The 22,530-nt window shown below is 35.0% G+C and overlaps 1 long non-coding RNA gene across 5 annotated transcripts in view; it reads left to right on the top strand.

The window, feature by feature from the left end:
- The window catches only part of LOC102154667, a 32,118-nt gene extending 9,866 nt beyond the window's left edge, over window positions 1-22,252 (top strand). For 3 of the 5 annotated variants that reach the window (XR_005368533.1, XR_005368537.1, XR_005368536.1), the window contains 3 exons: window positions 1,532-1,803; window positions 2,771-2,912; window positions 21,874-22,252. This is a non-coding gene — a long non-coding RNA (uncharacterized LOC102154667). Of the gene's footprint in view, window positions 1-1,531; window positions 2,103-2,770; window positions 2,913-3,269; window positions 3,327-21,873 lie in introns of those variants that run through there. The other 2 variants (XR_005368535.1, XR_005368534.1) reach the window with 2 other exon arrangements.
- Window positions 22,253-22,530: the final 278 nt, after the last annotated feature.

Here is a 22,530-nt window from a genome sequence, read left to right as displayed (position 1 = left end):
AAACCCAGATTGAGAGTCATTCTATGAGAATAACTGACCGGTACTCATCAGAGAGTGGCAGTGACATTATATAAATCCTCTCCTAAGCTTTTAGGCAAATGCTTAGTGTTAAATGCCCATGGACAGATTCTAATGTCATATATGTAGTGAAATTAAGTGCACAGACTTAAGAGTTATAAAAGAGTTCCCAAAGTAGTTTGTATTAGTTATAAATTGTATATACCATGTCATAGAGGGCATGGAGTTTCATTACATTCCAAGCAATAGATAATTTGCCAGCATACATGTACATTACTCTCTTCTACAGAACCTGCTGGGTTTTAATCTGAGGTTGCTCATTCTAGCTATGTGGTTAAGCAATTTGAGCAAATTGTCTTACTTCATTGAATCCTAGTTTCCCTATATGTCAAATAAGCATATTAATACTTGCTGATTATAACAAGGATTATAAGTAATAAACACTGGAATTTATCACACAGAGTCTGGCATGTGGTACAATAATAGTATTATATACCAATTATTGAGTACTTACTGTGTACTTGGCACTTTACAAATTGCTCTTTGTAGATTATTTCAAACAACAATCCCACTTTACAGATGAAGTAACAGTTTAGAGAGGTTAAATAATTTCCCCCAAACACATTATTATACAATGTCCTTCACATAATAGGATTTTATTTAAAAAAAATAGCTTTGTCGTCTGGGTACTCCTGGAAGGGAAAGCTTGGGGAGGGAAAGCTTTCAGACCACAATGCATATTTGATGCCTGTGAAACAAAAGAGAGTAGGAAGCTGGATTGGACAGAAATAGCCTCACACCATGATTTAGATCTGACAAAGTATCAGCCAAATTCAATGAGAAAAGCTCCTGAGCAAAGATTTCCCATTAGAGAAGTGCTATACTGGGTAGAAATGGCCAGGCCCTAGAACCCTCACAAGGTTCAGTCATTGAGGAAGGTACCTGGAGGAGCATGACCCCAGCTCAGAAGCTGAGATGAATTTTGAAGGCTTTAAGAGCTGGAAGCTGGCTGGTGCACTCCTTGCAATTAAATAGCAAGTTCTTTCTTGAAGGGAGATTCTAACAGAGCACCTCCCTAGCTGCCACAGTAGCATTCTTATTATTATTCCATCCTGGGTGTAATCTTCCATTTTTGTGGAGAAGCAGGTCTCACATGGAAATTTTATTTCAACTCCACAGAATGTTGTTCTCCGGTGTGTGATTAAGGTGTGTGATTAATAGCTCGGCAGTGGTTGCTTTGCATTGAAGAAAAGACATAGTAGATTATAGATAGCTCAAAGAGACTTGAAAATTTGCTTATTTTTTTATGAGACACTAATCAGTAATTATCCATTCTTTTCTTGGGATGGGAATTAATGCTACTACCATTGATAAATTATCTAGGATTTCATATTTCTTTTTTCAGTTAGATTCCAAATATATACAAATAATTTAGAATTTTTAAACATCTTTCCAAGAATAATAGTATAACTCTGTAAAATGGCAGCATTTCTAAAATTCTTTTTTTTTTAAGATTTTACTTATCCACAAGAGACATAGAGAGAGGCAGAGGGAGGAGAAGCAGGCTCCGTGCAGGGAGGAGGACTAAAGAGACTTCTAAAGAGTCAGAGGACTTCATTGTGGAACAGTATAAACGTCTCCGCCAGAGGGATGGCTCTGGAGTAACCAAGTCTTCATGGAGGATTACAGTGCGACAACTTGAGAGCATGATCCATCTCTCTGAAGCAATGGCTCGAATGCACTGCTGTGATGAGGAACTGAGGTCTCCTGCAACTTGCAAGCCATGTGAGTGACATATTTTAGTACTGGTCCTCTCATCCCCAGTCAAGACTTCAGATCCAGCTGACATTGTGACTGCAATGATACATGGTTAGCCAGAACAACTCAGCTGAGCAGCTGAGCTGTTGCCAAATTCCCGACTCACAGAAACTGTGTCAGATAACAATTGTTTATTATTGCTTCAAGCTGCCAGTTTTGGGAATGAAGTGCTATACAACAATAGATAACTAATACTCCAAACAATCAGAAAGGATGCAGAAACTGGCTTATTGCTCATGCAGCATCCTGGAGCCTCCTCTGCTATCGTAAGCATTATCCTTTAGTTTGGGGAGGGTAGGTGATTCTGGGTAAATGGCTATTTATCAGTGAATGCAAAGTACTTTAATAACTTACCAACCAGTACAGCCATATCAGTTATACATCAGTCATGCTTATGTATATCCTGATGAGTTTTGAAAAACAAACCCAGAAAAATGAGGTTCCTGACTTCACAGTTTTCTTCCCTGACACTCTCTCCATGAGACAGGAGGGTGGAGGAGGGTGAGGCAAGTTTCACTCTCAGAGAGATGGGCAGAGAAAGAGAATATCACTTCTTACCTTAAGATTGTTATCCTACTGCCTCGTTTCTAGAGAAATTGACCACTAAAGAACAGTTATATTGGCTGGGATGTGATTATTTCATCAAAGTTCAATAGGCTCTAATTAATAGCTCTTTGTTCTGATTCCATGATGCTAAAGCAACACTTTGGTTTGCTTTTCTGAGGATGTAGATACCTTGAAAAGGGTATTTTCCTCACAAAGCCAATATATTCTACTTCATATTTTGTATCTCTTTCCTAGAGAGACCTCCTTGCCTGATTTGCCCAGATCAGGATTAGGTGCCCTGCTCATATGCTCCAGTATTTCCTCTCCTTGTAGCACTTACCCCACTGTATTATAATCCTTATATATCATCATTTGTGTCTATCACTAGACTCTAAGCTCCATTCATCATCTGTGCGTCATGTTCATGAACTGTCCCAAGAGACTCAATAATTATTTGTGGAAAGACAGAAGCTTCATTAGACCGATGCTGATTTGGGGCTTTATGAACCAGTAAAATTTCCAGGAAAAAGGTAAAGGAGCCAATATAAGTTGCCAACTTTTTATTTTGCTAAGTGAGGACATTAAAAGTAATAACTGCAATTTAGCTTCCCATAATTTCATCTTAAAATTACTATTTTAACAGCAAAGGAGAGTCATAGGGTTCAATAAGAATAGTCCCTGAAAAGGAATAAATTTAACTTCTTTACCAGAGATCAATGACAGCTTCTACTTGAATTGGCACCACATGGCAGACATATTTAAGAATGGCTGAAAACTTCTTAAATCCCTTCCTACTCTCAGAGAAGTCAGTTTGAAATAATAACTCAGCTATTTTCAAAGTGGCAACCTCTAGATTTTTTTTTTTTTTTTTTTTTTTTTTTTTTAAGAAACACTCCCAGGACACCTGGATGGCTCAGCGGTTAAGCATCTGCCTTCATCTCAGAGCATGATCCTGGAGTCCCAGGATCGAGTCCCACATCGAGCTCCCTGCATGGAGTCTGCTTCTCCCTCTGCCTATGTTCCTGCTTTTCTCTCTCTCTGTCTCCCTCTCTCTCTCTCTCTTTTTTTCTCTCTCTCTCTCTCAGTGTGTCTCTCATGAATAAATAAAATCTTTAAAAAAAGAAAAAGAAACAATCCCAAATAGCTAAAAGTTGGTTTCCTATTCTTATCATCTGTGTCTTTAAAGAAAAAAAAGTCACTGAACGTCTTGGCACATGATTCTCAGCTGGGACTTACTATCCTCTTCAAGATTTTTCACTCTTTCCCAAAAAAAATCCCTGAAGGAGTGAACATACTAGAAAGTAGGAAAAGTAGGAACTATTATAATTTTGTTTGTCTTTAAAACATGTTTGGGGAAGGGTTGCTCCAGTCTGATGTAAGAAGAAAAATAAAATTATAGTTGAAGTATCGCATGACGCAAAACATTTCTGGCAAATTTATGTTGAATATAGCTCTTGTCTCATAAATTCAACAAAATTCATTTTGATTAAGTTTTACACTAAAGCAACATAAATGTATTATTTTTATTTCATTTTACAAATCACAAAAATTCTTGACAGAACAGTGGATATGTAAAGAACATTTTTATTAGAACTGGAACAGAAGGTACTTATCTGCAAATACGTGTGGTATCGACAAATGGCAAAGACAATAAAGAAAACACAGAAGCTATGTTTCTATTTTAAATGTCACTTATTTTGAGAACCCATGGGATAAATTACAGCAGCCTTGGGAAAGCAGAGACATTAAAATTAGGAGATGGAAAAGATGAAATCAGTGATGATGTAATCTAGACCCCTGATGACACAGGAGACTCCCTTAAAGATTCTGCCTGCATGCTGTGTCTTTTGTAATGCTTCAGGCAAGGAGAGATTTCTGAATCTGACTTGTGCCTTCACAAATCTGCTTTCTTCTTATTTTTATTTTGCTTTGTATTATAACTTTCTTGCTGTCCTGAGGCGGAAAAAAGTGAAAAAGGCCTTAATATTCTGGTTTTAGTCCATTTTTTCCTACAATAGTACACTAAATAGAATACTGAAAATAAAAGCATATTATTTTCTGCTATAAAACAATTTCACAAGTAAATTTCACAGCTAAAGTCCAGCCTCTCAATAAAGTAGTAGATCAACAATATCCATATGCAGGAATAAAACTTAGAAATCTTATGTATTATATAGATCTTTATATATTGTAAACTTTCAAGATGAATTATGTTTTTTTTTTTTACAGAGTTTTTTTGCCTCATCATAATTATTTGAAAATAAAAGAGTAAAACATTTAACTCTGGTTTGACGTACATAACATGTATAATCTGATTTGTGCAAAGTAATCTGTTTTAATGTATTGGTTGTCTCAATTATGATGCCACGTAATATATTAATTAAAGGAACAACTGAGTAGCCAGAAATGGTATTTATGATTATTATCATTAATCTAGCCTGATTCAATATATGTAGAGTGCATAAGAAGTCACACTTACACTATATATTTTTTAAAATGTAAGCTGGTCTTGCAGGTTTTCATTTAATTCATGAATAGCTAATAATACTTTTAACCATTAATCTTGAACAAAAGTTTTCACATTCTAAAAATGCTAGGAAATGAAAAAAAAATGCTGTTGATGATATCAATTATTTATATCATTTATATCATGATAAGAGTTAAATATTTTTAAACTATCAGAAGCTAACTTTGGTTTATCAGTTAAAGCACAGTTATAATTGTCAGTATAATATCATTAAGTAGATACTTTGGTGTCAGCACAAACAAGATTATCAACCTAAGCTGCATGCTAAACACAATTAGCCAAATTAAACCAAAGTTCAACCAAAGTACACTGGTCTGATTCTGAGTGTTCTTTTCTAAAGTTTCAGATTACAGTCACTTTAGAGCAGTTACATTAGTTAACTTAAATATATAATTTTTTTTAGTTAGAAAAGAATTTTTTTATGATTTGAGTACGGGGGTGAGTACATATACTCAAAGTATAAAAACTTTCTATTGAAAGCAGAGCTTCTGAAATATGTCTTTGAATTACCAGTGGACAAACCTCTGAGAAAACCATTGTTTCCAAAGAAATTGTCACTAAGGGATAGAACTCAAATGAAATAGTAGGGATACAAATAATGATCTGAATAAAATCACTGAATACATGACACAAATATAGAGACATGCTATTTCTCACAGTTACTGCCAAAAAAGAAATTCAATTAAATTGTTTTTTTCAAGTGCAGTTTATATATTAAAACAGTGATATTCCTTGGAATTCTAAAATTTTGACTTGATTTCTGACTTTACCAATTGTTCCTAACATGACCTGGCATAAGTCCTTTATTATCTCATTTGCTAGAAGATAATACCTACCTCAAAGGGCTATTAAAAAGATTAAATGTGAAAATGGCTGTGAAGGCATAGCACAATACCTGACATGAATAAAATAAAACTTTAAGGGTTAAAAATAATCACTGTAATGAAGTCATCATTTCATGGACTGCTTCTGTTTTCTTTTCCATTCATCATTCAACTCTAGTACAGGATGATCTAGCAAACTGTGTAATATTTCCTTGGTGACAGTTAAATAGAAGCCTGATGTAGATTTGAAAATATATCTTGGAAGAAGCAGAGATAATTCCTATTTGTTGCATTTTTATTCACACTTTACAAATCTATTTTAAATTCATAAACTCAGCAAGCAGTTGTCTTAAATTTTCAGCGAGAAATCCAGGAAGCCCAAATGGTTTATTCAGTTTATAAAATAAGCAACTGCCTACTCTAAACTAACCTGTCTATGAAGATGTGGAATGCAATGACATTATAATCACATCTGTTCTCACGTCTCTTCCCACACATAATCTAAAACCAAACCTCTTTTACCCATAAAAAACACTACTGAAAAACCCTGGTAACAAAAAGTTTTTTCTTCTGTCTCTGAAATTTCTCTTTAATGTTTTTAGGGAAAAAGCCAAGATAGAAGTGTCATTTAACATAATTTTCTTTTTTTTTTCAGCTTTAAAAGAAAATAAAAACAGTTACCAAGAAAGGAACATATGTGATATTTTAATGGGGGCTAACATAAGGCTAGTTCAAATAGTTTGTGTGTTCGAATCTAGTTTATTTCTTCTAGCCCATCACTCATTCCAACCCCATTCCTCAATACTTCTCTACACAGGATATAAAATAATAGATAAGGATGCAAGAATTGGCTTCATGTAGTTGAAAATATAACTGTAATTTTTAAATATCATAAACATTAACTTCTGGGAAACTTTTCCTGTGACACAGGTTCTACTCTCATACATTCTACTCTCATAATGCCAATCTTCAAGTAACAACATCACCAGGGAATCATATTGGCCTTAAAATATCGGTCAATTGTGGGAATGTCTCTCCGTTGAAAAATAAGACTAAGACGTTTCCTATAACTCCCCTGATTTAGAATTTTAATTTATGCATGTGAAGAAAGCTCAAGAACAGGAGGAGAGACATATATTCTTTATACTTTTCACAACTCTCCACTTCATTTGGGATACCTGTCAGTTATTCCACTTTGTTTGGAGTGTCTATTTTGTTTGGAGCATCCGGGCTAGGAATAAAAAGAGACTTTTTGAGCCCTTATCAAGATAACTGAAAAAGTAAAGCAAATGTGTTAGTCAATTTGCTTGTTTGTCCATCTCTTTTTTTTTTTTAAGATTTTATTTTTTTATTATTAATAAGAGATACAGAGAGAGGGGCAGAGACAGAGAAGCAGGCTCCATGCAGGGAGCCTGGCACAGGACTCGATCCCAGGTCTCCAGGATCACATCCTGGGCTGAAGGCAGGCACCAAACCTCTGAGCCACCCAGGGGACCCAATCTCTTCTCTCCTTCCACCATCCCTGCCAGGGAGTATCAGGTCACATGACAGCTCCCAAACACAGCCCACAGCTGATTGGATCAATTGTAGGTACTTGACTCAAGCTGAGCCAATCATTCATCTTCCAAGCTTTTGGAATTGGAATTTAGAAATTCTACTTGGCAACTTTGGACCATTTAGGGAGATCACAGAAAGCCGACCCTGGAGTGATCACGTTTGGGCTTGCATAAGTGAAACCCAGAAATCTCCATAGAGCAAGAAAATATTGTTTTAGGCACATAAAAAACTAAAGACATGAGAATCCTTTGGCCCTGGAGGGAGAGAATAGAATGAAATCAACAGCCTTAGATCTTGATGGCATTGTTTCCTTGTTCCAGTCTCTCAAAAAACTTGCCCCTGAGTTTTTAAAAGTGTTTTATCCTTTAAATAAATTTTCCATCATTTCTCAGCTAGTTTGAGTCTTTATTCCTTACAACTAATGACTAAGGTAGGAAGTAACCCTAGTCTCACTTGAAAACAAAGTTTCATAGAGATATATTCTTAAACAGTTACTATAATTAACTTAGTAAGATATAGATATCAATTTGGATCTTTTTATTTTTAAAAAGTTAGGACATACATTAGTATAAAGATGCCAAAGATGTAAATTTCATAAATCAAGCAATTACCATAATGTGAAAATAAGAGAAATATTATTTGATCATACTAAAAAAAAAACTATTATGGAGTCCAACTTTATATTTAAAAGTTTTTTTTATAATGAATTTTATATGTAAATGAAATATATAAGTCTTGACTGTTTTCCATCTCTCTTACCCTTTGTTATAATCTTAGATTTCCCTTTTTGTATTAATTCAATTTTTATTTTCATCAAATATATGTACGTACTTTATATTGAGGTAAATTTCACTAAAAGACTTATAATAACACCAAACACTGAATTCTTCTAAATAGATGTTTCCCAAATCGAACACTAAGTTCTTCTAAATATATGTTTCCCCCTGCTTTTTCTGTATTTCTGAATAATATAGTTTACTGCTGTCTCAGTAGAGCAATGTTATCTCTGCCAATGCTTCTTTTCCCCTTTGCCCATCCTTTCTATATCGGGTTTACTTTATTCAAACACCCAAATACATTTGTCATCATAGGTCAAGTAGGACAGAGAGATCCTTCCTTCTCTACAATCTTTCATTTTTTCCTGGAATTAGCAACTACTTAAAGTTTTCATTTGCCAGATTTTATTATTAGTTTGTCTAAATTTACTGTAGTTTCCAATACTGTTTTATGAGAGCTCAATAGTCAATTTCTTCTTCCTCTTATTTCTCTTCTATTCCTTGTTCCAATCTGGACTGTTCTCTACACATTTCAGTTCTGGGGAATTTCCTTGTGTAATTCTTTAGATGATTTCATTTCCTTTATTTTCTTGTTTGAAAGTTAGATCTTTTGTTGGACCCTTTAATTTTTTCATTTCTTCTTTCCCATCTCCTTGATCTTTTTGTTCTACTAGCTGGGAAATATCTTCAATATTATCTTCCAAATTTTCTATTAAATTAGTCTTTTTTGGCTATCTTATTTTTCATTTCCAAGTCTTCATTGTCCTCTGTTCTTTTTTTTTTAAATAGCATGTTATTCTTGTTTTAGCTATCAATCATTATCTGTTATCTCTCTCAGAATATTCCTTAAAGTATGTTCTGCTCCTTTCAGTGTCTCTATTTTCTCTAGGTATTTTATTTTCTCTTTTTCTTTTCTAATGTATGTCTTTCATGTAGAAGATTTTACTCAAATGTCTTGTGATACTTAGCTGTGTGTTTCATATTTAAATATAAGACACCAGAATGCTGTATGGAAATACTATGTGTTTGTGATGAATAGGATGCCTGCTTTCTTTTTCCTTAAATTAGGATCTGTCAGTGTCAGTTTCATTAGGTCTTTTCTTTGAGGTCATTTGGTTCTCCAGAGAAGTGTTCTCTTATTCTCCTACCAGTTTGAGTGTATGTCTTAACACCTCTATTCTAGGAACAGGATAGGGAAGGGGGGCCAGAGTCCTACCAATCAGTATAAAAACTGGACTTAATCCTTTTGGCTTCAGCCTCATTTCCCATCCCATACCTCACACTGATTAGTGTCCATGGTCCAAAGCCTTTGGATGTAGTAATTTATCTAGAAGCTAAAACATTGATTCCTCCAAAGTATAAGTAGGGAGAAAATAGGGAGGGAAATATTTATCTTAGGAGTAGTAGACAAAATCTGAGGATCTAGCTACTTTCAACCATTTTCCTTGTTTTTAGCATTGAGTACATTTTGCCATTCAGTACATTGTGCCTCAATATCCTAAACTTTTCCAGGTTTCTGTAGGGTAAATATACTAAAAAGAAAAAAAGGAAGAAAGAGGAAAAAAAGGCAAAAAGCATGGTTTTTACAGATAACTTCCTATGTAGGCACTCATGTTATAGCTTCCTTTACTGAACACCACTAGCCAGCTGCTTTCCATTTCCCAGAGAATTCTGTTGAAATCTCTCATCATCTTTATCTCCCTTTTTATTTTTTGTTGTTGTTCTTTTTTTGTTGTTGTTGTTCTCTTTCTATTCCTTTACTTACTGGGGCTTCAGGAGAATGAGGAAATTTAGGCATATTTAATCAGAAGTTTTCTCCCTTCATGTATAAATTTAGATTCCCTTCTAAAAGATGTTTCTGCTCATTGCTCTTGCCAGGTCCTGAGTTTTTCCCCAGGGTAAAATATTTTAGGGATTTCAACATGAAAAAAAAAAAAAAAAGCCTAGCATGAAAAATTTTCCTGAATTTACATAGAGAAATTTCAATTATAATGTTCTATAGTTTTCCTTAACAAAAAGCATCATACTAGCCAATAGGAGAAAGTACGCCATAATAGCGGTAGCCACAGTTGGCAGCATTGTGAATTTTTAGGCAGTGAACACACTGGCTCAATGAGTGGAACAATGATTCAGTTAATATGATCAAGCTGAGTGATGGAGCTTGAGGGACATCCCTAGAGAAGGAGAATGCCATGTGTTTGCCACTGATCCTATCAGTGTGCTCTGCACTTTAAACTGCAGTCTTAAAAAAGTACAGAATTTTAGTTCACCATAGTCACTTTTCACCACCAGAAGTCATCTGAACTTTTTAAACCTTGGCCAGAACTTTCAAATTACTTTATCAGAGTCTGAGGAAAGTCTGGTTATAAACTATATGCTAAGTAATACCAGATTGGTTAGGAAAATAGCTTAGTCAAGTTTACCAAATGAGTATGTCCTTTCTTAATTTCACCCTGCTTCTGCTGCCATATCATGGATGCAGTCATTCTGTGGTCCTTGAAAAAAGCATTGTGCAACTGTGAGCTTAGGCCTATGTCATTCTTGTAGACAAAGAAGACACCTCAGACACATGAGGTGATTTTTTGAGTCTCCCAAATCCTCATGCTCATAAATTTTCACCTGCCATTCTCTTTTCTAGGTGTCACATAATGTAATTAAATGGCCACTGAATGCAGAATGAAGAAGCCATATTTTCTAAATTTCCCAGAATTGTGTGACTCAAACAACAGATATATGAAAATGCCCTGTAAATTATAAAGAAATCTGTATAATCCATTCAACCATTTTTGGTTTTTCAGGGAATGCTGACTGACAATTCTGTTTAAGGAATGAACATTTTAAACTTTGGGATAAAAAGAATTTCAGTGGATGAATTTGATGGACCTCACATTTAAGATATTATGATTTCAGAATAGAAAAATACCATAAGGCCTTCTCCAAACTATGCATATTTTCTTGTAACTAACTATAGTGTTTGTTATGGGCTGAATTGTGCCTCCCACCCTAAATTTATATTTTTGAAGCTCAAACTCCACTACCTCAGAATGTGACTTTTAGAGATAGGATCTTTAAAGAGGTAATTAAATTAAAATCGATTTGTTAGGATGGACCCTATAAGGCAATGACTGGTGTTCTTACAAGAATGGGAGGTTAAAACACAGAAGATCATGTGAAAACAGGGAGAACACAACACACAAGCAAGGAGAGAGGCCAACCTCTCTCCTTGTTCAGAGGAAACAACCCTACAGACACCTGATTTTGGACTCTAGAATTGTGAGAAAATAAACTTCTGCTGTTTAAGCCACCCTGTCTGTGGCATTTTGTTATGTGAGCCCTAGAAAACAAACACACTGCTTTAGTATAAAAAAAAAAAAAAAAAAAAGTCAGTCAGTGGCACATGTTGTCCCAGGATATCATGTATTCCTTCCTAGAAATTTCACTAATTGAAAGATTATTGGGCAGCCTGGGTGGCTCAGCGGTTTAGCGCCGCCTTCAGCCAAGGCGTGATCCTGAAGACCTGGGATTGAGTCCCATGTCGGGCTCCCTGCGTGGAGCCTGCTTCTCCCTCTGCCTGTGTCTCTGCCTCTCTGCCTCTCTGCCTCTCTCTCTCTCTCTCTCTCTCATGAATAAGTAAATAAAAATCTTAAAAAAAATTATTTCTTAGAAACAGAGAAAAGATTGCCGATTTTGTTAATTTAATGTTATATTTCACATTATTCCTGATTGTGTTTATTTTTTTTTAATATTTTATTTATTCATGAGAGACACAGAGAGAGAGGGAAGAAACACGGGCAGAGGTAGAAGCAGGCTCCATGCAGGGAACCCAATGTGGGACTCGATCCTAGGACCCTGGGATAACGCCCTGAGCCAAAGGCAGACGCTCAACCTATACCTCTTGAATAAAACTGCTATATAGTCAGTCGTGCATTCAGTAGCATCATTGGAGTACATGTGTGATTAGCTTTGTTTTTTTGTTTTACCAGATGAAATTTACTAGGCTAAAAGCTCAAATACAGCTAGTATATGAGCCATTTTTCTGGGAAATGTATAGGTTTATATACTTATATATATTTATATATAAATTATGTATACACGTGTATAATTTACATATGTATATAATTTGCATGTGTATATATGTGCAAACATTTTTATATATACATGTATATATAGTCAGTAAATTAGAAAGTTCTAGGTGGGAGATACAAACTTAGAAGTCACTATCTTTGAAAAATAACGTTTCTCATTTATATGTAAGACAACTTGAATTTTTGAAACTTGTAGTTCTGGTATATTAGGTTATTAATATTTAGGTTATTATTTATTAATAAATCAATACAAATATTTTTAAAGTCTGAATAATTTACTGACATAACCTTACTTCCTCCTATGAATAATAGGAAAGAGGACAACTATATTTTATTTAATATAAACATAACAAATGTCAAATATTATCTCCCTGAATATTGAAATATAATCTTCCTGTATATTATTTATCCCAGGGCTTTTCATATATATGGAGATTATATTTGACATAAATCATGTAGTGTGAAAACAATACTATCTTGGCATATCCCTGTTAACAGAATGCCCTTATAAGATTTCTGGTTAAGAAAAATAGTAAAGAGACTTGAAATGCCCCATATGAATCTGAGTTATTTCTGCCATTCGGAATAGTTTTACATTATGCTGGAATTGCTTGGTCTTCTTTGGACTGAGAGGAGTTATTCTAGAATCTAGAAATTCTAGATTATTTTATTACATATAAAAGTAAAATATAGAAAAATTAAAAGGTATTAAATTATTTTTAAATAATGAGCTCATAAGTCAAGGATAAAATATGAATCTAAGAAAAGTAATAGTAATAAATGAATATAAGCTGTTTTTGAAAACAGTATATATTCTGACTTCTCTCTTGTTCCTCTGAGTTGTTTGTGCTTTTTTCTGAGACCAACCCCTGCACTTGGTCACTAGATTTCATGCCCTCTTCTTAATTAAGGCTGTCATTTCAGTAATTCTTCTCTTTTCCTGCTTTTTCATGGATCCTAAGCAATAAAACGTGTTGTAGCTTTTTATATCAGACTTCATACACTCCTTTCCCCACCTGTGTCTTATCAAGAACACAAATGACATTCACCATTCTAAATACACTGGTTCATTTTATTTCCTCATCTTGCTTGCCTTAAGAGCAGCGTTTTAAACAGTGATTTCCAGGGCACTTACTGTCTTGGTTTTCCTCCTACCCTGAAGATCACTTCTTAAACTCCTTTATTGGATCTTCCATATCTCTTGGCCTAGAAACATTAGAATTATAAGTCTCTGAGCATCTCTTTAATCTCATCCAGATTTTAACTGCATAATTGACATTCTTTTTTTTTTTTTAAGATTTTAGTTATTTATTCATGACCGACACAGAGAGAGAGAGAGAGAGAAAGAGAGAGAGAGGCAGAGACACAGGGAGAGGGAGAAGCAGGCTCCATGCAGGGAACCTGGGACTTGATCCCAGGTCTCCAAGATCATACTCTGGGCTGAAGGCGGCGCCAAACCACTGGGCCATTGGGGCTGCCCCATAATTGACATTCTTAATTGGATGTCTAAAAAGCATTTCTTTTTTTTTTTAATTTTTATTTATTTATGATAGTCACACAGAGAGAGAGAAACAGAGGCAGAGACATAGGCAGAGGGAGAAGCAGGCTCCATATACCGGGAGCCCGATGTGGGATTCGATCCTGGGTCTCCAGGATCGCGCCCTGGGCCAAAGGCAGGCGCTAAACCGCTGCGCCACCCAGGGATCCCAAAAGCATTTCATAATATAATTAAAATTGAACACCTAGGATTCTATTTTTTAATTTCCATCCAAACCAATGTCTCCGATAGTCTCCTCTTCCTCAGTCATGGCAACTCCTTCCTTTCAGGTGTTCAGACCAAAAAATCTTATAGTCTTTCTCTCATATCCTATATCCAATCTGTCGGCAAATACTTCTGGCTTTGCCTTTGAAATATCTTCAGAATTTAACCTCTTCTCACCATGTCCATCTTTCACCTGGAGTACTGCCTTCCTGTGGTTCCTGCATAACCCCTTATTCTCTTACAGTCAATATAAAAGCCAGAATAGGCCTTTAGAAAAATAAGTAAGATCCCATCATTTCTTAAGTTTTTAATTCTGGTATAGTTAACATACAGTTAACTATATTAACTGTTATATTAGTTTCAGGTGTACGATATAGTGATTCAAAAGTTCTGTACATGGGGATCCCTGGGTGGCGCAGTGGTTTGGCACCTGCCTTTGGCCCAGGGCGCGATCCTGGAGACCCGGGATCGAGTCCCACGTCGGGCTCCTGGTGCATGGAGCCTGCTTCTCCCTCTGCCTATGTCTCTGCCTCTCTCTCTCTCTGTGTGACTATCATAAATAAATAAAATTAAAAAAAAAAAAGTTCTGTACATTACTCAGTGCCCATCATGATAAGTGGACTCTAATCCCCTTCACCTATTTTTACCCATTTCCTCACCTCCCTCCCTTCTGGTAACTATCAGTTTTCTATAGTTAGGAGTTTGTTTCTTGGTTTGTCTGTCTGTCTCTCTCTCTCTCTCTCTATCTCTCTCTGGATTTTTCCTTTGTTCATTTGTTTCTTAAATCATATGGTGTTTGTCTTTCTCTGTCTTATTTCACTTAGCATTATATGCTCTAGCTCCACCCATCTTGCTGCAAATGGCAAGATTTCATTCTTTTTATGGCTGAATAATATTCCATTGAATATATATACACTATATCTTCTTTCTCCATTCATCTGTTTTTTTGTTTTTTGTTTTTAAAGATTTTGTTTATTTATCCATGAGAGAGAGAGAGAGAGAGAGAGGCAGAGACATAGGCAGAGGGAGAAGCAGGCTCCATGCAGAGAGCCTGATGTGGGACTCGATCCCAGGTCTCCAGGATCACGCCCTGGGCCAAAGGCAGACCTCAACCATTGAGCCACCCAGGTGTCCCTCTCCATTCATCTGTTGAGGAACACTTGGGCTGCTTCCATAATTTAGCTATTGTAAATAATGCTGCAATAAACATAGGGGTACATGTATTCCTTTGAACTACTGTTTTTGTATTTGGGGGGTAAATATCCAGCAGTGCAATTACTGGAGCATGTGGTAGTTCTACTTTTAACTTTTCCAGGAACCCCCATACTGTTTTCCAGAGTGGCTACACCAGTTTGCATTCCCACCAACACTAAGTAAAGGTTCCTTTTTTCCACATCCTCACCAACATTTATCATGTAGATCCTATCATTTCTTTACACAAAAAACTTCCAACAGCCTCTATCTTATTCTTAATAAAGGCCTTACAGCAGTCTGCTACTATGGTAGTTCCCTATTCTTCTTACCTATTAACTCCTACTTTCCTCTGCTCCAACCCCATTGGCCTTCTTACTCTAGCTTCTTGATCATGAAACATGCTAGAAATAGTACACCTCAAAGCTTTTCCCCTTGATTTTATTTTTGCCTAAAAGATCACTTCCCTGCATCCTTCCACCTTCCCACTGCGTCCCTCTCCACCCCTCCAAACTCCCTCCACTGCCTAGGTCATTGCATGGCTTGTTCTTTCTCTTTCTGGTTTTTGCTCCAATATGACCTTAGTGAGAGAAAGCTTTCTGTAACTCTCCCTCCACCCTACTCTTGGCAATTAGTATACCCCTTTCTCCCTCTGATAATCCACAGCACTTCTCACCATCTCATATGATGTGTAGTTTGCTTATTTAGTTTTGTTTTCATTAGAGTATAAGCCCCACAAAGACGGATTGTTGTTTTGTTCACCTTCTATCTCCACAGCCTAAAACAGTTCCTGGCATATAGAAGACCCTTAATGAACACTTTAAAAATAAATTAACATATACTGATATACTCTACTTTTAACTTATTCACAGCTAGATTTTCAATAACCATAGTCTACTTTTATTTTGGTAAATCATAGCCAATTTACTTTGTATTTTTCTATTACCCACAAACTGTTCATAGATTTTCTTTCTAATCATAGGATAATAGATTTTTAGAGCTAGGGTGAACCGTTAGAGGTGAAAAATCACTTGGCCATCATGGACTATTTATTGCACCTCTTTGGACCTTAGTTTCTTTATCTCTAATTGAATAAGTCAAAGTTAAGTTGTAAATCCAGCTCATCTTTTAAATCAATATACAATTTGTATATCACAATATTAGGAAGGTTCATATTTAGTTTTTTGTCCAATATACCAAAAGTGAGTCACTTTCACTAATACATGGAAATCATTTTCCATGAAGGAAAATTTCTTTCCAGTAGTTTAAGAGGTATGGAGAAGGAGAATGAGGGAATTCAGGCTGGATGCCTATTTTGTTAGTAAAGTGGGAGGTGGCTCTTCAACTGAAAATAAGAAGGATAAAAATAAGAATGGACATTTGGAAAAAATGGAAAAGATTTAGAATGATGACTATAAGGTAGAAAATTTATTGAAGCATGCAAATGCTTTTTCAGGGTAAAATCTATTAAAATAGAAAATTACAGCTGTTCTTTTCAAGAGAAATACAAATGTAAAAAATTTTTAAGATTCAAAGAAATGGTACATCTATGTAACTTTAATGGCACTAAAAGATCTTGATATTTTTTGTTAACTATCTTCAAATTTATAACATACTTAAGGCATTAAAAAATATACTGAGCCTTTAATCTTATGAAGTCTTTCATATGTTTGACTCATGGCTTTGGGAAGAATTGTACTTTCTGGAGCCTTAGGAACAATTGTAGTTTCTTGAAATTCTATTACAAAATTTCTGGAGCCTTAGGAACAATTGTAGTTTCTTGAAATTCTATTACAAAATTCACCTACCTATTCCTATTAGTTCATTACTATTGTAATTCTTTCATTTGGTCATTCATCCAACAGGAAGTATTTGAGAATCTCCTGCCTGTTGCATACTGTGGGGAGTTGTAGGGAATAAACTCGTATAAATATTGTTTTATATCCTGTGCTAATAATTTGAGGATTCTTATCTGGAACTTCACTTACATGTGTTCTTAACAAGAGCCAGAAAGGATCCCTCCTTTCATCTTACTCTTAATGTCCATTCACTTCAGTCTTCAAAGAACACCAAATCCACCTCTAAATATTTCTATCAAATGTCTTCTCTTTTCCATGTCCATTACCATTACCAAGTTCATATCCTAGCAATTTCCTGCCACAAGGATCTAACTGGTTTCTCAGTTTCCATCTCCAGTCACTTCCACAGAGCAATTAGAATTGCCTTCTAAAATACAGATCTGATATCTCCCCAATTAAAATCTCCACAAATTCTTTGCATTCCAACAATCCTAAATCATTAGAACTTTCTCTCAAAGATAATATTGTCTCATACATCATACATTTTTTTTTCTGCAGTTCTCTTCTCTCTCCCTACCCCACATTCCATGCCTTGCTCAGTTCAACCTGTCCTTTCTTACTTAGTGTAGGCATTTCCCAGGAACCTTTCCTTGAGCCATTCCACACCTGCCCCTCTCTGAGTTAGAACTGAACAATCCTCTTGAGTACTTCCATATCGTAATGTAAACACCTCTAACATTCCATTTATTGTGCTGAATTTTCAATAACAGTTGGCTTGCCAATCTCCTACATTTATTCTAAGCAGCCTGAAGGCAAGAAACGTGTCTTTGCTTTTCTGAGGTTAGTACTCAAATATATGGAATGTTTTGTCTGTGTTATAACTGTGGTCCTCAAAAATAACTTTAAGAAACTTAATTTTTGTAATTATAAATATTGAAAATATGTATTTATAAAATACTTATATTCTAAAATATTATGATATAAATATTTTCATATTTTCAGTAAAATATTTTTCATATTTTCAGAAAGATATTTTTCAAATATTTTCAGTAAAACAATCTTAGAAATCTTTGAGTTAAAAAATATTTAAAGCAGTTTCTTACTAAAGTATTGTGAGAGTCTTTTGCTTGAGTTAGGTTCACTGAAGATTAATTTACCTGCAGTAAAATATACCCTTTTTAAATGTATGGTTCTACCAATTCTGATAAAAATATGCAGTTATATAGACACCTCTACAGTCAAGATATGGGACATTTTCATAATTCCCAAAAGTTCCTTCCATCTGCTTCACAATCATTCTCTTCTCGTTCTGCAGCCCATGGCAAACAACCATCTGCTTTCTGCTTCTTTCATTTTGCTCTTTCTAGTCTAATCATACAGTTTATAGCTTTTTGTCTGAGTTCTCTCATTTAGCATAATGTTTTGAGATACATCTTGAGATTGCATCTATCAGTAATTAGCTTCTTTTTATTGCTGAGTAGTTTTAAATTGCAACAATGTTATATTAATATTGATTATTAATAAATATTAAGTATTAATATTCAATAACAGGATCTTTAGACATATACTTTAATTTCTCTTTGAGAAATGTGGAGGAATGACATTGTTTGGTCATACGATAATTGTTTGAAAAGGCTATAGTCTTTTCAAGAAATCAAAAACCTGGGGTGCCTGGGTGGCTCAGCGGTTGAGTGGCTTGCCTTTGACTCAGGGCATGATTCCAGAGCCCCAGGATAGATTCCCACATCGGGCTCCCCAGAGGGAGCCTGCTTCTTTCTCTGCCTATGTCTCTGCCTCTTTCTGTGTGTCTCCCATGAATGGATGAATAAAAATCTTTTAAAAAAATTTAAAAACTGAAATTAAAATTTCAGTTTCCCCAAATTTTTTTTACACCTTTGTTAGAAATTGAGTAGATTCTATTCTGTTCCATTTATTTAAACATTTATCCTTAAGCCAAAACACTGATTACTGTACCTTTACAGCTTCATGATCTTCAAATCAAGTAACATGAGTCTTACAGTTTTTGTTCTTTTCCAAAATGATTTTTGCTATTCTGGATTTTTTGCATTTCCATTAAAGTTTGGAAATCTACTTGTTAATTTCTACAGAAAAGACTGCTCAGATTTGAGTGGGATTTTTTTGAATCTAGAGATAAATTTGGGGAGAATTACATCGTAACAATGTGCTCTTCCAACCCATGAATTTGATTTATCTCTGCTTATTTAGGTGTTCTTTCATATCTTTAAGTTACTTAATTTCTTTAATTAATATTTTGTAGTTTTCAGGATACAAATATTATGTATCTTAAAGGTTCATCTCTGTTTTTTTAACAAAATGTTTATCTTAATAGTTTCTTAAAGTATTTTATGCTTCATGTATTTATTTTTATGTATATTTCTATTTTTATTTTTTAAAATTTTTATTCAAATTTAATTAACATATATTATTGGTTTCAGAGGTAGAGGTCAGTGATTCATCAGTCTTATATAATACCCAGTGCACATTACATCACATACCCTCCTTAATGTTCATATCCCAGTTACCCTGTCCCCCCCACCCCCTCCAGTAACCCTCAATTCATTTCCTATGATTAAGAGTCTCTTATGCTTTGTCTTCCTCTCTGATTTCATCTTGTTTTATTTTTTCCTTTCTTCATCTATGATTGTTCTGTTTCTTAAATTCCACATATGAATGAGATCATGTGATAATTGTCTTTCTCTGATTGACTTATTTTGCTTAGCATAATATCCTCTAGTTCCATCCACATCATTGCAAATGGCAAGATTTCATTTTTTTTTTTGATGGCCAAGTAGTAGTCCATTGTATATACATACCACGTCTTCTTTATCCACTCATCTGTTGATGGACATCTGGGCTCTTTCCATAGTTTGGCTCTTGTGGACATTGCTGCTATACACATCGGGGTGCATCTCTAAGTGTTTTATGATTTTTATGCTATTATAAATAGTTCCTTTCAAATTTCAAATTGCAATTGTCACTAATATGTAGAAATATAATTATTTTTGCTGATATTTTTATCTGCAAGTTTTCTCTATTCACTTACTAGTTCTAGTGACTTTTTTGTACACTGTAGGCTTTCCTGTATTGGAGATCATGTCATCTATGAATAAAGAAAGTTTTACTACTTACTTTCTGATCTGGATTAATCGTATTTCTTTTCTTGCTTCACTTCACTGGCTGGAATCTCCAGGACAATGTTAGACTAGTGAAGAGAATATCATTGCCTTCTTCCTGATCTGAGGGAGAAAGCTTTCAGTCTAAATATGATAGGTAACTCTAAGTTTTTGTAAATTTCCTTTATCAGGTTGAAGGAGTCCCCTTCCCTTCTTAGTTCATTGAGCTTTTATCATGAGTGGATGTTGAATTTTGTCAAATTATTTTTCTATAGCTGTTGAAAAGATTATATTGGTTTTCTTTTTCAGGCTATTGATATTGTTAATTCTTATATCTTTTATAAAGTATTTTTTAAATCTCTAGGAGGAACAATGATAGGATTTTGACCACAGAGCCCTTTTTTTCATCGAATGATTTTTAGAATTAATGATCTATGGAACATGCTGGGAAATGCTAATATACAAAATAAATGTATAACATGGGACATAATCCTTTTTAAATGCCTAGGATTATTAATGAGGGGTAGCCAAGATAATGTAGGTAAAGCATTTAGCTTAATGCCAAGCACATAACAGATGCTCAAGACATATTCAAATATTAAAAGCTAATTCATATGTTAATTTGAGCATGAATTCTACATTTATTGTATGTTCACCCTTTCAAGGTAATTGTTAAAGTATTATAAATATTATAAACATGAAAATTAAAATGTCTTATTTAAAACATGATTAAGTTACTATCAGTTTTTTCTTACCCCATAAGCAAAATGTGTGTTCTGTCAGAATTCTAAAGAAGAGTTACTATCACACGTCATATTCACCAGATTTTAACGTCACCCTCCAGAGAGAGGCCTGACTAAAATAAAAGGTGTTCTTCAGTACCAACATGATTATTATTTTAAATTATTTTACAAGTTGGAAATAGCTTTTGTGAAATGAGTTCCACAAGAAAAGAGGCAAGTATGCCTGTTCTATGAACTAGTCGTGTTCATGCAGATTAAGGAGATAGTTGACTCTTTCATGTTCTCATTTGCCTCATACATTTGGAAAAGCTTCAGCTGTTTGGGTTATCTTGGAGATCAATATGTGAACTTTAAACATCACTTCTACCAAAAGAAATGAAAACATTTCTAAAAACTCATGGAAAAAAGGGATATAATTGTTGAAAATACATGCATGCATGTATGTGCAAAGGTAAATATAACTTTAACTTATATTTTCTTTTTTGGCTTGGAGAATCCCAAACTTATCATTTGCACTAGTGCTATACAACCACAGATAACTTTATTAAGTTGTCAACCACAGGCTGAGTTTTCATTTGGTTGGTATAAAGAGTTTGTTCTTTTCAGTGTAAGAATTCTCTGGAAAGGAGAAGAACCAAACAGTTGCAAATGACACACCAAATATCTCTTTCCTGTTACATGTTTTGCTTGTAAAACTAGGTAACTATGTGGGTCTGAGGATTTTCTGTCCTTGGGACAATAGTTTCCTGACATTTCAGAACAGCAGCTTATAATAATGTTTACATGTAGTTTGATATTGCATGTTGTTAAAAGAATCAATGAGGGATCCCTGGGTGGCGCAGCGGTTTGGCGCCTGCCTTTGGCCCAGGGCGCGATCCTGGAGACCCGGGATCGAATCCCACGTCGGGCTCCCGGTGCATGGAGCCTGCTTCTCCCTCTGCCTGTGTCTCTGCCCCTCTCTCTCTCTGTAACTATCATAAATAAATAAAAATTTAAAAAAAAAAAAAAAAAAAAAAAAAAAAAAAGAATCAATGGGTCTAGACTGGAGTTTATTTTTTAAGTATATGGTAATAATCTGCTATATTCCCAACAGAAGGGCATGTATCCCTGACTCAAAACAAGAATAATTGAGTACCAGGAAGAAGCCACACTGCCTATGCTATTGGGAGTGGGGCCGTGAGTAATGAAGAGGAGAAAAGATGCATCAGGCCTTCATCCCTTAAGCTCTGGGAATGCATAAAGATGTCTGGATCCATAAACAGCTGTGTACCTGGTATGACTCTGCCTCAAAGTGGTCATAAAGTCTGGGAGACCAGCCTTAAAATCAAGAAACCAAGGTTCAAGCCCCACCAATGCCACTTACCTTGGATAAATTTACCAATTTCCCTGAATTTTCTCATCTGTAAAATTCTCGTCTTAATCAATCTTGACTTAAGGTTTTGTGGTAAAAATAAAAGCAACATGCAAAAACATTTTATAAACTACAAATAACTAATATTACAATCTCTTGCTCAAATGCAAAAACTTAGAAATAATTGCAATGGTCATTTTTTATAAAGATTTTACTTATTTATTCATGAGAGACATAGGCAGAGGGAGAAGCAGGCTTCCCACAGGGAGCCTGATGTGAGACTCGATCCCAGGACTTTGGGACCACAACCTGAGCCGAAGGCAGATGCTCAACCGCTGAGTCACCCTGGTGCCCGCTATGGTCGTTTTTAAATTACAACAAACAAAGAAAAAAGGGGTA

Source organism: Canis lupus, chromosome 13 (assembly GCF_011100685.1).
Source record: "Canis lupus familiaris isolate Mischka breed German Shepherd chromosome 13, alternate assembly UU_Cfam_GSD_1.0, whole genome shotgun sequence".
NCBI lineage: Eukaryota > Metazoa > Chordata > Mammalia > Carnivora > Canidae > Canis > Canis lupus.
The sequence above is the reverse complement of the archived record's forward strand: the minus strand, read 5'-3'. Positions and strand labels throughout refer to the sequence as shown.